Genomic DNA, 5,761 nt, shown 5'->3' with positions numbered 1-5,761 from the left:
TGGCATATATAAACATCAAACACATCTATCTCACTGATCATCAATCATAGAATTCTCTTGTAACTAGAGCACCGACCTAGCAGGTCACTAACATACCAATCCCTACGGATCATAAGAGCATAACATACTGTCTACCCTGATTCCGATCTAACAGATAATAACACGACATAACATACCATAACAATAACAACTAAAGGGTCGGCCTTGGTGCCGTAGACCCTATCAATATAGTGAGGATAACTCACCTTGCAGATGTCGACTCGAAAGGTAAACTCCAACTCTCGGATCACTTGACACAGGCTCCACCACCTATTATCATAGTACCACATACTCATAAGTCCTTAACCTTATAAGGTACTCCATAACCCACTAGTCAACCCCTGGTCAAAGTCAAAGTCCTCAGTCAAGGTCAACAGTCCATGTTGACCTTAACTCCCCGAGTACCCTCGGCTACTCGCCGAGTTCCTTGAAGCACTTTCCAACTCGCCGATTTATCGGGGTGACTCGTCGAGTTCCTTCGATTCTCGATCAAACTTTAAGGCCACCCGTCGAGTTTCCTCCTTGCAACTCGACGGACACACACACATACATATCCTGGAGAAAACCCATCTGATTCGTCGAGTTGTTCTTCAACTCGTCGAGTTTATGGCAATATTCATCGGACTCGCCGAGTTGTTCATCCAACTCGTCGAGTTCACGGCCATCTTCATGTGACTTGCCGACTCAACCTTGCGACTCGCCTAGCCCATTCAGTCCTTTTTCTATACAGACTTGTTTTGAGCCATGCAGCGACTTCAAATCACAGATCCAAGCTTCTAGGGCATGCTTATCACGTAAAGTTGCAAACTTTACGTGCATGCATGGCTATAAAGGCTCTAAATGCCTATTTTAAGTTCTTAATGGAGCTTCATGCTCAAGAGGGACCTTAATCATGACCAAAACTGCAACTTTATGCTTCTAGAACCCAAGGAGGGTCCAGATCTGAAGTTACAACTTCAGATCTAGCCCATAGCTCATCTTGTCAACTTAATATTCCATAAAAACCCTAAAACTCAACCAATAGAAGAGATCTACAAGGAAAATGGCGATTTGGGTACCTCTAGAAGATGATAAGTGAGATAAGTGTTGATTCCCACACTCTACTTTTTCCAATATCCTTCTCCTCCAAGCCTTCTCCCTCCAAAGGTCCTCTTTTCAAGCTTCAAACACACAATGGGCACACACACACACACACGTATTAGGGTTCTCAAGGACTCTCTAGAACTGTAAAGAGGCCCAAGGGAGGCTAAGGTTCCTTTAAATAGGGTGCAAAACCCCAGGATTTAGGGTTTCATCAGCCAACTCCTACTCGTTGAGTCCCAATCTGGACTCGTCGAGTAGGTCACTTAACACGCGATCCCACCCCGCTGCTACTCGACGAGTAGGGCAACCAACTCGTCGACTAGGGCTTAACCCAAGAAATCTTATTTAAAACAATACCTGAGAATCGAGGCGTTACAGTTTTACATTTAGTTACACTTCATTATTCATCTTTGAAACTAGTTATTACTTAATTCATCACTACAATATTATAAGATAAGATTAATCTCCATTTTCATCATTAACAATTACTCTCCTCTTAATCACCTTCGTAATTATTATCATAATACTTCCTATGACGAGTCTATATCTTCATCAGTAATCCCAATGTAAGTATCATGTTCGCTACTAATATGACCGACATGACCTAATGTATTATATGAGATGTGACTCTCACCCGTAACATTGCCCCTAGTTGATGCGTTCAATACTCCAGAGTTGCATATACTAGTACATGCATTGTTGTTAAGGATTGATATAAATGATGCTAATTCTACCAATACACCTCCCGAATACCATGTGGTGTTTGCGCTGACGTTCCATCAATCGTCAAAATCACTCCAGCCCTGGAAATCATGGACCATGCCTCGAGTGGTTGTTTAGAAAAACCACTTGAAGTCAATGATGGATTAAGCTCTTATCCTATAGGTGTTTTTCAATGTACTAGGCCATCAGACAATCCGAATAGGATACACACCTAAGTCTTGGTTGCTACCCTTGCCCCTCTAAGTGTATTCCTCTTTTTAATTACTAAGTTATTAATTTATCATACAAATATTATTGTTAAACCTCCTTAAGTAATTATGCATAATTATTATTATTTGTAAGAGCATTTTACTTCACAAGTTTCTCATTATGTAAACATGCAAACAAGTCAATACAAGTTAAAGCATTTACATCATCACATACTATCATGCATATTTGATCAGTTCATAATGATGGCTTATTACATCACTAGCATGCTTTGTCCTAATCATCATAAACAAGAATTTTTCAAGAAATCATAACATGCATACATCATGCACAATCAACACAAAACCCTCTTTCTCTCATGGACCTAATGTATTGTTGGAAAGAGTGTCCAAGGTCATTAACTATTGGTAATATTTTTAATAATAACATTGTCATATTGGGTTGCACTCAAGACCTAGATTGAGTAGAATAAAAATGGAGGAATTGGTTCATGAATTATTATAGTTTAATAATTAATTAGAAACTAATCGTAAAATTTGGAAATTAAAACAGTTTAATTAATTTAAGGGTTGAATATCAATTAATCAATAGTTGGTTGATCAGGAATATTCCAGAACCTTAAGGGATATGGGGATGGACAAACACTCCTTGTCCTATATGAGATGGAGGAGAAAACCTAGGAAGGGATCCAAGGCTATAAATAGGCCTTAGGGTTCACATCCTTCCTTACACCTTGGCTTGATTTTTCGCTTTTTTCTTTCTCCCTTTCAGGAAACGAAATTCTTAACCCTCTTTAGGGTTTGTAGAATTTTCATCCCACCTCATAGTTATCTTCTATTCTACCCTTTTGAGTTCATTGGGTGTGAACCAAGAGAGAGATTCTGGTTGGGATCCTTTCATCCAAACAAGGTGGCATGCACAAGGGCTAAAGCATGAATGTTGTTGGTTGCACGGGAGGTATGTGGTTTTTCCTTTTGTATTTATATTTCATAGGGTAGCTGTAATTAGTATGAAACCAAGATCCTAGGGTACATGTACACTTATCTATATCACAGATTGATTTTCCGCTACCTAGTTTAAGTGTATTTGATGCATAGAAAACCCAACAGTGGTATCAGAGCCACATACAACTAAATTTAAAGAGTTTCAAATTTACCCCTTATATATTTTAGAATTGTATCTATTATATGATTAAAAAAATGACAACATGCGTCCTCGCATATTTAAATATTGACATTGTCTATCTTACCATGACAAGGCTCACCTACTTTAATGTAGACGTTTAATAAGATATCTATGATTCCTAATGGGGTTTGGTTTTAATATGCTTCATACTTACCACCCTCACCACCTTATTGCATTTTGATAATGGAGTTACCGAAAGTATTTGATTGTGATAATGGTCGATCTAAAATTATTAACACTAAAAGCATAAAACAAAATCCCATTTCATTAATTAAATGTGAATCTTATGTTATCCATGAAAGTTGCACACATTATCTTTATAACTAGTTGATGGAGCTCATGTGGTCAACCGGCACATCAATTTGAGAGTATAAGTAGAAAATGATGTGGAACTCATGAATCTCAAGCGTTGTAACACCCGGATTCCCAGGTATATTATTTTATTCCTTTATATTTCGGAGGTTGGGAGGGGACTCGGCGAGTTGGTGTTTAGACTCGCCGAGTATGGTCGCGGATTCTTATCCGGGTTCACAGCTGGACTCGACGAGTTCATGAGTGGACTCGGCGAGCCACGCTGTTTAATGAAAACCTAATTTCCTGGGTTTGGGACCTATTTAAAGGCCCTTAGGGCCATCATTTGCGGCTACCACACCCCAGAGAGAAACCCTAAGAGATCTAGAGCGGTTGTGAGGAAGGAGAGGCCATTCTTGATCATTTTGTTGGTGTAATTGCAAGAAGGAGGTGACCAAGGCAAGAGGAGGCTGAAGGAGGTGCGATTCTGGTGACTTCAGAGTTCATAGACTTCATCTTAAGGTATTTATTTGGACCTTCTTTAGTTTTGGTGTTGATTTTTAGAGTTAGGGTTTTCTAACCCCTTTAGAGGATGGATATGTGGAGCAATTGGTCCCCTCTCGAGTTTATGCTTTGGATCTGGACTCAAAGAGGTCCATAGACCTTAACCCTTGGAGATTTATGAGTTATTTTGGGAGCCATGAGCTTAGGATGTTATTTTTGGGGCTAAATCACCAAGCGAGACCATCTAGATGTTATATGAGTGTCAAGGTCTGGACTTTACATGATTATCATGATTGGGAAGGTCAGATCTATGGATTAAAGGAACAGATCTGACCTCGGGAGGTCTATGGAGTTTGTGCATGGCATGAACTTGCCGAGTCCAAAGATCAGACTCGGCGAGTAGGGTGAGGGTTTCCCATAAATCACTCAGTGAGTAGACTTGCCGAGTTGGGGAAATAACTCAGTGAGTCAGAGGGGGGTTAGGGGACTGGAGTTCAAGGCGGAACTCGCCGAGTTGTTCTTGAGACTCGGCGAGTTGAGTCGGGGTGGCCCCGCGATTCATGTCAGGTGTGACTCATCGAGCAAGGGGAGGAACTCGATGTGCCAAGCGGTACTAAAGAGTTAGTGGACACGTGTCGACTCGCCGAGTCGCCCAAGTGCACTCGACAAGTCGGGTCAAAGTTTGACCATTGACTTTTGTTGACTTTTAGGGTTTGGCCAACAATGTGGCCTTTGAGCTAAAAGAGGGGTAAAATGGTCTTTTGCCTGCTGAGGGTGCCTAGAGAGGGTTGAGTCTAGTCCCGAGAGTTATATTTATGAGAATATTTACTTTATGTGATTAGGCGGAGGCTAGATCATATTTCTACCGAGTCAGAGATTTACCGAGACATCTGAGGTGAGTCTTCTCACTATACTTTACCTAGTGTGGTAACAAAATTATGTGACAGAGTATCTTAGAGTTATATGCCAGGGTATTTGCATGTTTTTATGTGTTGTGATTATTTTGATATGTGATATGTATGATTCAGAGTTTACAGAGTTAGGACCAGTGGGTCCACAGAGTTATGGGACCAAGAGGGTCCCACGGAGATATTCGACCGGAGGGTCAACAGAGTTACAGCCTTGAGTGGCTGATATGTGTTTATGTGGTATTTTGGGGCACTCACTAAGCAAATATGATTACAGTGTTATGTGTGGTTTTTCAGGTACCAGCAATGATCGCGGGAAGGCGCCGGCATGACTCGTACACATGCACACTGGAGTTCATATGTTTTGATCTTGGGGTTTTGTATTAAGATAATGATGATACAATGTTTTAAAATGTGGATGTGAATGAAATTATATGGTTTTTAAAATGCGAAAAATTGTTTAAATTTTTACGGTGTTACAAGCGTAACTTAAGCTGGGGAGCGTAGAATTTTATATGAATGATCCACCCTCTATTCAATGATATGCGATGACTCCGTCATTGGATTTGAGATGAACGTAATATGAGATTAACATGTCATTGATAGTAAATGAATCTCAAAGATCTAGGAATTTCTTGGTAATTCAAATTGGCAAATGACTTTGCCTACCTAAATAACTTTATGGTGTGTTTACGACGACCCTTTACACATCATGAAGCCAAATATGGATCCTAGACATAATTTTATTTAGGGTAATTATTTTCTAATAATAAGCAAAACAAACTATAATGGAAATTGATATTGAATGATGTCTATACTTT

The sequence above is a fragment of the Lactuca sativa genome, chromosome 6 (assembly GCF_002870075.4).
Source record: "Lactuca sativa cultivar Salinas chromosome 6, Lsat_Salinas_v11, whole genome shotgun sequence".
NCBI classification, from domain to species: Eukaryota; Viridiplantae; Streptophyta; class Magnoliopsida; order Asterales; family Asteraceae; genus Lactuca; species Lactuca sativa.
The sequence above is the reverse complement of the archived record's forward strand: the minus strand, read 5'-3'. Positions refer to the sequence as shown.